The sequence below is a fragment of the Macaca nemestrina genome, chromosome X, assembly GCF_043159975.1.
Source record: "Macaca nemestrina isolate mMacNem1 chromosome X, mMacNem.hap1, whole genome shotgun sequence".
Classification (NCBI taxonomy): Eukaryota; Metazoa; Chordata; class Mammalia; order Primates; family Cercopithecidae; genus Macaca; species Macaca nemestrina.
The window spans coordinates 73654513-73667377 of NC_092145.1; the positions used below are offsets into that span (position 1 = coordinate 73654513).

The 12865-nt window shown below is 36.7% G+C and overlaps 1 protein-coding gene across 3 annotated transcripts in view; it reads left to right on the forward strand.

Moving 5' to 3' along the window:
- Positions 1 to 12865, forward strand: part of LOC105464502 (high mobility group nucleosome binding domain 5) — an 88466-nt gene that overhangs the window by 1996 nt on the left and 73605 nt on the right. For all 3 annotated transcript variants that reach the window (XM_071088369.1, XM_071088370.1, XM_071088371.1), the window contains exon 2: positions 5248 to 5427. The gene's annotated coding sequence lies outside the window, so the exon portion shown is untranslated. The remainder of the gene's footprint in view (positions 1 to 5247; positions 5428 to 12865) is intronic.

Sequence of the window (12865 nt, forward strand, 5' to 3'; positions counted from 1 at the left end):
ATTTGTCAGATGGGTAGATTGCAAAACTTTTCTCCCATTCTGTAGGTTGCCTGTTCACTCTGATGATAGTTTCTTTTGTTGTGCAGAAGTTCTTTAGTTTAATTAGATATCATTTGTCTATTTTGGCTTCTGTTGCCATTGCTTCTGGTGTTTTAGTCATGAAATCTTTGCCCATGCCTGTGTCCTGAATGGTATTGCCTAGGTCTTCTTCTAGGGTTTTTATGGCGTTAGGTCTTTCATTTAAATCTTTAATCCATCTTGAGTCAATTTTTGTATGTGGCATAAGGAAGGGATCCAGTTTCAGCTTTCTACATATAGCTAGCCAGTTTTCCAGCACCATTTATTAAGTAGGGAGTCCTTTCCCCATTGCTTGTTTTTGTCAGGTTTGTCAAAGATCAGATGGTTGTAGATGTGTGGTATTATTTCTGAGGGCTCTGTTCTGTTCCATTGGTCTATATCTCTGCTTTGGTACCAGTACCATGCTGTTTTGGTTACTGTAGCTTTGTAGTATAGCTTGAAGTCAGGTAGCATGATGCCTCCAGCTTTGTTCTTTTGGCTTAGGATTGTCTTGGCAATGCAGGCTCTTTTTTTGGTTCCATATAACTTTAAAGTGTTTTTTTCCATTTCTGTGAAGAAACTCAATGGTAGCTTGATGGGGATAGCATTGAATCTATAAATTACTTTGGGCAGTATGGCCATTTTCACGATATTGATTCTTCCTATCCATGAGCATGGAATGTTCTTCCATTTGTTTGTGTCCTCTTTTATTTCATTGAGCAGTGGTTTGTAGTTCTCTTTGAAGAGGTCCTTGACATCCCTTGTAAGTTGGATTCCTAGGTATTTTATTCTCTTTGAAGCTATTGTGAATGGGAGTTCACTCATGATTTGGTTCTCTGTCTGTTATTGGTGTATAGAAATGCTTGCGATTTTCACACATTGATTTTATACCCTGAGACTTGCTAAAATTGCTTATCAGCTTAAGGAGATTTTGGGCTGAGACAATGGGGTTTTCTAAGTAAACAATCATGTCATCTGCAAACAGGGACCATTTGACTTCCTCTTTTCCTAATTGAATACCCGTTATTTCTTTCTCTTGCCTGATTTCCCTTGCCAGAACTTCCAACAGTATGTTGAATAGGAGTAGTGAGAGAGGGCATCCTTGTCTTGTGCCGGTTTTCAAGGGAATCATCCCAGTTATTGCCCATTTAGTATGATATTGCCTGTGGGTTTGTCATAAATAACTCTCATTATTTTGAGATATGTTCCATCAATACCTAGTTTATTGAGAGTTTTTAGCATGCGGGGCTGTTAAATTTTGTCAAAGGCCTTTTCTGCATCTATTCAGATAATCATGTGGTTTTTGTCATTGGTTCTGTTTATGTGATGGATTACATTAATTGATTTGCATATATTGAACCAGCCTTGCATCCCAGGGATGAAGCCAACTTGATTATGGTGGATAAGCTTTTTGATGTGCCACTGGATTAGGTTTGCCAGTATCATCGGAGATATTGACCTAAAATTATCTTTTTGTTGTTGTTGTGTCTCTGTCAGGCTTTGGTATCAGGATGCTGCTAGCCTCCAGAGGCCACCTTCTTACCTATTACTGTTAACTCACTGCCAGGAAGAAGGAAAGTACTAAAAAAAAAGTTAGCTACTTTTTCATCCTAAAACACCACTTTCTTATATCACTGAAGACGATGTAGGCAGAAATACTTAAATTAGCTCTCCATTAACCATCAAACTAAACCTAAATTATGTTGCTAAACAGTTTTCGCCATAATCTAGGCCCACACTATTCATACAATCTTACTTATTGCTCTCTCAAACTAACTTCCCTAGGTATGCAATCATTGTTGGCTACCCGCTGCAATTATCATGCTTATGGTCACTCTCATGCCTCTGCTCTTCCTGTTTCTTTCTTCGCCTTCTCCCCACATTCTCATAACCTTTTCTGCCCTCTCCACTTATCCAACTCTTGCCTTTTCTAGACACAACTCAAAATCTTTATACAAATAATCAGGCAAAAGTAAGTCAGCATGATCTAGTCACCCTCCTCATTGCCAACATCAGGGCTTCTGTTATTGCACTTTTTGGCCTATTCAACAGGAGACTCTTTCTTCTGTTTTTTTTTTTTTTTTTTGCAAAATGAACATAATTTGTCTTATACTATCGTAGTACGACCTCCCTTTCCCTTCTCAAGTGGACACTGCTATGCTCTCACCCGTCACTCAGAACTAAGAGTCTCCAGGTGAGTAATTTTCATTCGCCACACCAAAAGTAGCTGAATTTTCTTGATCAGCAAATGCCCCCTCAGCAGAAGCACTCTTTATCATCACTGAGCTCTTTGGAGTTGTAATTCACCCTCTTTTCTTGCCCTGATAATTCCTCACTTTCCTCTTGAGGTCTTTGATATTTTTCATGTATTATAAAATACCTTCCAACATTTTAAATTCCCTTTATCAAGAGAGTTGTTCCAGATCACCTAGTCCCCACCATTTCCAGAAGCAGAAATTTTGCCTACTTTTAAACTTTTGAAAAAATTAAAATATTATTTACCTACAAAACACTACAAAATTACAATGTAGAAATGTTTAATGAACTATCTGAAAAACATTATCATGTCAACTTCATTGAATATTAAGTTTACTATTTGTAAAAATTTCATTTCATTTGAAAACAATTTGGAGTTTACATTTTTATCTCACATTAGCAGAATTCCTGTTTCTGCAGAGAAATCACTGTCAAGCATATTTTAATGAATTGTTTGTGGCTGACAATTTTTAAATTTTAAAACAAAGTTATACAAATCTTAGAATATGTTTGCTTAATATTTATATTTAAGAAGGATTATAGGTACATTTGCATTTTTATGTTTGATACACTGTGAAGTGGTGTGTATTAGTCTGTTTTCACACTGCCATAAAGAAATACCAAAGACTGGGTAATTTATAAAGGAAAGAGGTCTAATTGACTCACAGTTCTGCATAGCTGGGGAGGCCTCAGGAAACTTACAATCATGGTGGAAGGCAAAGGGGAAGCAAGCTTGGACCTTCTCACATGGCAGCAGGAGAGAGAAGAGGGAGGAGCAAGGGGAGAAGAGCTCCTTATAAAACCATGAGATCAGCCGGGCTTGGTGGCTCATGCCGGTAATCCCAGCACTTTGGGACGCTGAGATGGGCAGATCATGAGGTCGGAAGATCGTGACCATCTTGGCCAACAAGGTGAAACCCCGTCTCTACTAACAATACAAAAATTAGCCCGGCGTGGTGGTGGCCGCCTGTAATCCCAGCTACCCAGAAAGCTGAGGTGGGAGAATTGCTTGAAACCGGGAGGCAGAGGTTGCAGTGAGCAGAGAGCGCGCCACTGAACTCCATCCTGGGGACACAGGTAGACTCAAAAACAAAAAAAAACAAAAACAAAAAACAAACAAAAAAAACCATGAAATCTCATGAGAACTCTTTCACTATCACTAGACCAGCATGGGGGAAACCACCCCCATGATCCAGTCATCTCCCACCTGGTCTCTCCCTAGACGTGTGGGGATTATGGGGATTACAATTCAAGATGAAATTTGGATGGGGACACAAAGCATAACCAAATCTTCGTGTTTCCAAAATAAGAATGCCTGGAGTCTTTGTGGTCTTCAAAGAGCCTTGATTTTTGGAAGAACCACCAACATCACTCAATGATGCCCTGGTGCCCACCTTCCTGCCTGTTCTGGCAGATGGGAGATCAGTAATATAACATTTTTTCTCTATTAACACACAACACATTAACATATAAATATGTAAATCACATACAAAATTACCACACATTGGAAGATATACTGTTGTTCTCCTCAAGTACCAGCAGAAGGGGAGTATAGGCAGAGGAGATAGGGTAGGTTAAGTAACAGAGTGTTATGCTTAAGAATTCTTAGGCTGTCTCAGTCACCTGCTATGTAGCGATGGGCATCAGCAGGAAGCAACTTTTACTCCTTACCAGAGGGAGTCCTGGAAGTATTGTGTTTAGAGGTCTGATCTCACCCCAGATGGTACGTTCATAATTAGAGTCACTAGAGGGCGCCACTCACCTATAGAAAATAAATGTGCACGGCTTTGAAAAGCCAGACTTAGAGATGTAACTTTAGGTGGGAACTGAACAATGAGATCACTTGGACTCGGGAAGGGGAACATCACACACCGGGGCCTATCATGGGGAGGGGGGAGGGGGAAGGGATTGCATTGGGAGTTATACCTGATGTAAATGACGAGTTGATGGGTGCTGACGAGTTGACGGGTGCAGCACAGCAACATGGCACAAGTATACATATGTAACAAACCTGCACGTTATGCACATGTACCCTAGAACTTAAAGTATCCGGGCGCGGTGGCTCACGCCTGTAATCCCAGCACTTTGGGAGGCCGAGGCGGGCGGATCACAAGGTCAGGAGATCGAGACCACGGTGAAACCCCGTCTCTACTAAAAATACAAAAAATTAGCCGGGCGCGGTTGTGGGCGCCTGTAGTCCCAGCTACTCGGGAGGCTGAGGCAGGAGAATGGCGTGAACCCGGGAGGCGGAGCTTGCAGTGAGCCGAGATCGCGTCACTGCACTCCAGCCTGGGCGACAGAGCGAGACTCCGCCTCAAAAAAAAAAAAAAATAAATAAATAAATAAATAAATAAATAACTAAATAAATAAATAGAAAAAAAAAGAGATGTAACTTTTATTAGCTCTTTACAGAATTCCAACGGAGGGATAGAATGTCATTTCATGCGTTGTTCCTGAGCAGTAACAGTAAATGGTCTCAAGGAACAATAAGGCTCTACTCAAGAGCAACAGCTATTTCCAAAACCTTTTGATAGTTTGAGTAAGGGTTACTGCCCCAGTCTTCCCTTAGGTATCACTGACTCCAGAGGAGAAGCCAGTAAATGTGGTTATCATTAGAAAGAGACAAGATAGGATAGGGTGGAATTTTAAACCCCTTAAAACCTCAGAAGTCAGTCTCATCCTCTGTGATGGTTAATATTGAGTGTCAACTTGATTGGATTGAGGATGCAAAGTATTGTTCCTGGGTGTGTCTGTGAGGATGTTGCCAAAGGAGATTAACATGTGAGTCAGTGGACTGGGAGATGCTGACCCACGCTTAGTCTGGGTGGGTACCATCTAATCAGCTTCCAGCACTGCTAGGATAAAAGCAGGCAAAGGAACGTGGAAGGACTAGACTGGCTTAGACTCCCAGCCCACATCTTTCTCCCTTACTAGATGCTTCCTGCCCGTGAACATCGGAATCCAAGTTCTTCAGCTTTGGGACTCTTGGACCTTCAACCACAGACTGAAGGCTGCACTGTCGGCTTCCCTATTTTTGAGGTTTTGGAACTTGGACTGGCTTTCTTGCTCCTCAGTCTGCAGACGGCCTAATGTGGGACTTCACCTTGTGATCATGTGAGTCAATACTTCTTAATAAATTCCCCTTTATATATACACCTATCCTATTAGTTCTGTCCCTCTAGAAAACCCTAATATGCTCTCTATCTTCCCCCCACATCCTACCAGTAATAACTCCATAGAGTGGTTGTCCAGAAATTACTTATGAACACCTCCAGTTACAGTGAGCTGAAAATTCCAGAGGCATTTCCATTCTGCTTTTAGTCAGCTTAAAACATTAGAAAATTATTTTCTGAGATTAAGCTGAGATCTGTTTCCTTTCATGTTTCTTTGATTCTAATAATTACCCATCATAAACTCATCTTTATCCTTGTAATATGAAGCCTTCTCTTCTCCAACTTAATATTTCCTGTTTCTCTAACCATTTTTCATATGTTGTGATCTCTAGAGATGTCTCTAAATATGTTTCAGTTTGTCCGTTTCTCTTTTCTACAAAAGGTCGTCCCAGAATTGAATGTCATAATTCAAGTATGGTATGACTAGCATTGTATAAATTAGCATAGGGTCCTCATTCTGGACACTGTGTTTCTCTTTTAGCCCTTTTATTTTCCAAGGAATAGTATTTCATTGTGGTTTTAATTTACATTTCCCTGATTACTAAGAAGTTGTGCATCTTTTCATATATTTATTGCCATTGATATATTTTTTTTGTGGAATATCTGTTAAGAATTTTTTCCATTTTTCTGGTTTTTTTTGTCTTTGTCTCTATTCCTAATAGGAGCCTTTTGTCCCTTATGTGTTGCAAGTAACTTTTATCCTTAGGCTAGCTTTTTTTTTTAACATTTTTAATTAGTCATATGTAAAATATTTTTCTTTATGGTTAATGCTTTTCTGTGAGTTTTTTTTAAGAAATCTTTCCAGACCCTGAGAACATGAAGATGTTATCTTATATTTATTTACAAAAGCTTTATTGTGGTTTTTTTTCCATTTAGATCTACAATCCACCTGGAATTGATTTGTGTGTAAGGTTTGAGATATATGTCAAGTTTATTTTTTTTTTTCAAATAGATATCCAATTATTCTAGCACCAATAATTGAAACTACACCCTTTTCCCACTGTTTTGCAATACCACCTTTGTCAAAGATCTAATGATTATACATTCATGAGTCTGTTTGTGGTGTCTGTATGCTGTTTCATTTGTCTATTTGTCCACCTTTGTGCCATTACCACACTATATTAATTACTAGAAATTTAAATATCTTGAAATGTAACATGGCAAGTTCTTCTACTTTGGTCTTCTTCGTGAAGTGTCCTGACTATTCATTGCCCTTTATATTTCCTTTTAAAAAGGTAGAATGTTTATAACTGCTATATAGAAATACAATTGATTATAGTATGTTGACCTTGCATGAAGTAATTTTCTAAACTCATGTGTGAATATTAATAGTATAATCTGTATATTCTTTTACATTTTCTATTTACACAATTATATCAACCATAAAAAATTGCAGCTCTATTTTTTCCTTCCAATCTTATACTTTTTATTCATTTTCATTTCATTATTTCCTTTGACACCTCCAAAACACTCATTCCTTTCACCATTGTTGTGTAACAACCCCAAGACTTAGTGACATGAAGCAACCATCTTATTATACTCACAGATTCTGCAGGTCAAGAATTCAATCAGGGCACAGAGGTGACTATTTGTCTCTTCTCTACTGTAATTAGGACCTCAGCTGGAAAGCCTTGAAGGCTGGGAGTCACTTGATGGCTGCAGGCTAAAACCATTTGGAGGTTTCTTTATTTGTGTGTCTGGTGCTTGTGTTGAGATGAGTCAAACATTAAGCTCAGTTGTAAATGCTGACTAGAGTGCCTGCATATGGCCTCACCACATGACTTTCTCATGGCATGGCAGCTTCGGAGAGCTGATGTTCTCACACTGCAGCTTACAGTCCAATGAACAAGGCAGAAACTAGATCATCTTTTATGACCTTATCTCGGAAGTCACATACCATCACTTCTCCAAACAGCTATAAGCCAGGAACAAGAATAAAACAAACAATGGAATGGACTCCAAAGGGACCTTTAAGGTGACTTGGATAGGCTCAAAAAGCAACAGTTATATGTCTTTGAAAAAAGATAGCATCATCTGGGGCTTCATTATCAGTACCACATTTTCATCACAAGGTCTAGCACTCAATTGAAAATAATCTTACCTAAAAAAATGGATGTGACTGAAAACTAAAGACTAGAAAAGCACACAAAAATTAAAAAGACATATTACTATAAAAGGAGCAGCAAAAAAAAAAATTATTACTGACTGTATGTCAGAACAAATGAGAGGCAGAAGACAATGGAAACAGGGCTTCAATATTCTAAAGGAATATAACTGTCAGCATAGAATATAACTGTGCTAAAATAATACCTGTCAGCATAGAAATCTAAAGCCAACAAAAATATCCCTTACAAACTAGTGTGAAATAAAGACACTTTCAGATAAACAAAAGAGAATTATTCACCAGAAGTTTCACACTAATTGAAATGCTAAAGGATGTATTTCAGGTAAAATAAAAGATTATAGCCAAGAGACGCAGCAAGAAGTGAAGAACGACACAAATGTCAAATATCTGAGTAAATCTGAATGAGCAATGTGTGAAACAATAATAATGTGTCTTGTGAGTTTAAAATATGTACAGAACTAAAAAACATAAGAAAATTTTAAAATTGTATATATAATTAAAAACCTTCCCACAAAGTAAACCATAGGCCCAGATTGTTTCATTGGCAAAATTTACCAAACATTTAAGGAATAAATAATGCCAATTTTACCCATATTCTTCAATATAATAGATTAAAAAAGATATTTCTCAATCATTTCAAGGGCAGCTTATTGTTCATTCCAAAGCTTGATGAGTACATTTCAATAAAAGAAATTCACAGGCCTATCTCATCTCTTGAAAAATAGAAGCAAAGTTGCTAAACTAAGTAGTATCAAACCAAATCCAGTAGCATATAAAAAGGATAGTACTTTATGACCAAGTTGGATTATTCTAACTGTTAAGCAGAACATTGGGCATCACTTACTAATCCCTGGAATTGACTCTAATAGCATATGCCCATTGCATTGCTTTATCAGAGTCACAAAGAACATAATGCAGTCAAGCCCTGGATAAAACAACACTTTACTTACATAGAAAAAAGACAGAGCAAAATCAGCTTCAATGGTGTGTGTTGGTACCCCCAATGGCCAGCCAGTACCCCCTAGCAACAAACACAAAGCAATTGGATAAGCATACCCTTCTTGTGCCTTAGAAGAAGGACCCTTATCCACACCCACCCCAACCCAGTCTGAAAGACAGAAGGCTAGGACATGCCTGAGAGCCATTGATGCATACACATAGTAAAACAAAAGAACACTTAGTAAGTCTGAAACAGAAAAATATTTCCAGCCTGGAACAGGGTTTGTAGGCTGCTTATCTCTTGCTAAGGAAATGTTTTAGTCCCAACACCTATTTTAAATGGCCAAGTGGGGGTCAAAAGACTGCATGCACAAGACTGCCTTTCCCAACACTAAGAAATCATGGTTGGTTCAACATTTGAAAAGCAATCAATGTAATATGCCTCATTAACTTAAGAAAGAAGAAAAATCACATGATCATCTCAATAGATGAAAAAAAGTAATGTGATAAATTCAACTTCCTTTCATGATTAAAAAATTAGCAAACTAGAAATAAAAAGGAGCCTCTTTAATCTGTTAAAACATGTATATAAAAAGCTAAAGCAAACACTGTACTTGGTGGTGAAATGCTAAACTTCTTCCTGTGACAATGGGAATGAAATATGAATAACTGCTATTACCTCTTCTACTCAACATAGTGCTAGATATTCTAGGCAATCTGATAAAAGAAGAAAAATAAAATAAAGTTATAATTATTGGAAGGGAATAAATTTAAATGTAGCCAATTGTAAATAATATACATGTATATAGAAAATTAAAAAAAAAAACTAATAAACTATTTTAAATAATAAATGGTTTGAGCAAGATAACTGCCTGCAAAATCAATATATAAATAGAATGGTATTTGAAAATATTAGCAATAGACATGGGAAATAAAAATGTTTAAATATACCATTTAAAATAACCTAAAACAATATTGAGGGAAAAGAACAGAGTTGGAGGACTGACACTACCCAATTTCAAGGCTTACTATAAAACTACAGTAATCAAGACAGTGTGGTATTGGTGAAAGAACAGACAAATAGACTAAGGGAACAGACTAGAGAGCCTATAAATAGACCTACATTAATATAGTCAAATTACCTTTCATAATGAAGGCAATTGAGCTAATGAGATAGTTCTTTTAACAAATGGTGCTGGAATAACTGGATATCTGCATGTAAAAAAAAAATGAGTCTAGACGTGAGATTTTACACCCATTGCAATAATTAACTCAAAATGGATCACTGACCTAAATTTAAAATGCAAAACTATAAAACTCCTAGAAGATACCATGGGAGAAAATCTCGTGACCCAGAGTTTAACAATGAGTTTAACAATGAGTTTAACCCAGAGTTTTAGGTACAACACCAAAGCCACAATCTATAAAAGAAATAATCAATAACCTTAACATCATTAAAATTAACAAATTTCTAACACAGAATATGCAAATTTGCTTAGATAGAAAGTAGATTGGTAGCTGCTAGGGGCTGGTGGTGAGGGATTGGGAAGAATAGAGGGGTTGAGAGGTGAGAACTAAAGGGTATGGGGTTTCTTTATGGAGTGGTGAGAATGTCCTAAAATTGATTGTGGTGATGATTACATAACTGAGTATAGTGCAGATAAAAACTACTAGATTGTACACTTTACAGGAGTAAATTGTATCATATATGAATTATATTTTAATAAATCTGTTACCAAATAAAATGTAAAAGTTCATCTCTGCAGAAGATACTGTCAAGAGAATAAAAAGAGAAGCCACAGACTGGGAGAAAATGTTTACAAAAGACATATCCGATAAGGGACAGTTTTACAAAATATACAAATACTTAACACTCAACAATAAGTAAATATACAAATACTTAAAACTCAATAATAAGAATGCAAACAACCAACTAAAAATGGGCCACGGATATTAACCAACACCTACCTCATTAAAGAAATTATACAGCTGGCAAATATACATTTGAAAAGATGCTCAACTTCATATGTCATGAGGGAAATGCAAATGGAAACAACAATGAGATATCACTACACAACTATTACAATAACCAAAATCCAGAACACTGACAACAGCAAATGCTGGTGAGAATGTAGATCAACAGGAACATCATTCATTGCTGGTGGAAATACAAAATGGCACAGCCACTTTGGAAGTCAGTTTGGTGGTTTCTTACAAAATGAAGCATACTCATACCATATTACCCAGCAATCATGCTGCTTGGTGTTTCTCCAAAGGAGTTAAAAACTTATTTCTACAGAAACCAGCACATGGATGTTTATAGCAACTTTATTCACAATTGCCTACTCTTGGAAGCAACTAAGATGTCCTTCAGTACATGAATGAACAGATTAACTGTGGTACATCTAAAAATGAAATATTATTAGGTACTGAAAAGAAATGATATATTGAGCCATGAAAATACATAGAGGAAACTTAAATCCATACTATTAAGTGAAATAAGCTAGTCTGAAAAGGCTACATACTGTATGATTCCAACTATGGGACATTATGGAAAAGGCAAAACTATGGATAGAGTAAAAACATCAGTAGATTCCAGGGGTTGGGGGTAGGTAGAGACAAATAGGTGGAGCTATTTGAAAATACAGTCTATTTGAAAACACACAGGCAGAGGAGACAAAATAAAAAAACAATGAAGTACATCTACAAGATCTAGAAAATAGCATCCAAGGGAAAAATCTTAACACACTTATTGGCCTTCAAGAATAGGTAGAGAGAGAGAGGTTCTTGGGCAGCAGACTTTTTAGTGGAACGCTTACAGTCCAGCCAACTGTGGCATGCTATATTTAAAGTGCTGGAATAAGAAAACTTTTACTCTAGAATAGTATATTCAGCAAAAATATCCTTGAACATTAAAGAGAAATAAGACTTTCCCAGGCAAACAAAAGCTGAGAGATTTCATTGACACCAGACCTGTCCTACAAGAATTGATAAAAGGAGGACTTAAGTCAGAAATAAAAGAACATTAATAAGCCATGAGAAATCATCTGAAATACAAAGTAAACTGGTAATAGTAATAAGTACACAGAAAAACAAACAAACAAAAATTGTAGCACTGTGATTGGGGTGTGTAAACTACTCTTAAGTAGAAAGGCTAAATAATGAACCAATCAAAAACAATAATTACAACATTTTGGCTGGGCACAGTGGCTCATGCCTGTAATCCTAGCAATTTGGGAGGCCAAGGCTGGTGGATCTTTTGAGCTTAGGAGTTTGAGACCAACCTGGAAAGTGTAGCGAAACCCCGTCTGTATAATAATAATAATAATAATAATAAGCTGTGCACAGTGGCACATGCCTGTACTCCCAGCTACTCAGGATGCTGAGGTGGGAGGATTGTTTGAGCCCAGGAGGCAGAGATTGCAGTGAGCCATGATTTTGCCATGGCACTCCAGTCTGGGTGAGAAAGTGAGACTCTGTCTCAAAAAAAAAAAAAAAAAAAAAAAAAAAAAGGAAAAATAAACAATAATTACAACTTTTCAAGACATAGTACAATAAGATATAAGTAAAAACAACAAAAAGTTAAAATGAGGAATAAAGTTAATATGTATGATTTTCAATAATTTTCTTTTTGCTTGCTTGTTAGGTTTTTTATTCAAACAGTGTAAAGTTTCTAGCTACAAATAATGGGTTATAAGATAGTAACCTCTTGTAAGGTTGTAAGCTTCATGGTAACCTCAAATCAAAAAGCGTACAATAGATACACACAAAAAAAGCAAGAAATTAAATCATACAACCAAAGAAAATCACCTTTAATAAAAGAAAGACAGAAAGGAAGGAAAGAAGAAAGAGGAAACACAAATCAACCAGAAAACAAATAATAAAAAAGCAGGAGCAAATCCTTACAATCAACAATAACACTGACCAGAAATGAACTAAATGCTCCAGTGAACACACATAGACTGGTTGAATGGCTTAAAAAAATACCCAATTACCTGTTGCCTGCAAGAAACACACTTCCCCTGCAAAGGTGCACATGGATCGAAAATAAAAAGATATAAAAATATATTCCATACCAATGGAAACAATAAAAGAGCAGGAGTAGCTACACTAACATCAGACAAAATAAATTTCAAGAAAAAATTCCATAAGAAGTAACAAAGAAAGACACTATATAATCATGAAAGTGTCAATACAGTCAGAAAATATGACAATTTTAAATGTAAATGCACCCAACACTGGAACACCCAGATATATAAAACAAATATTATTAGAGCTAAAAGGAGAAAGAGGCCCCAATACAATAATAGCTGGA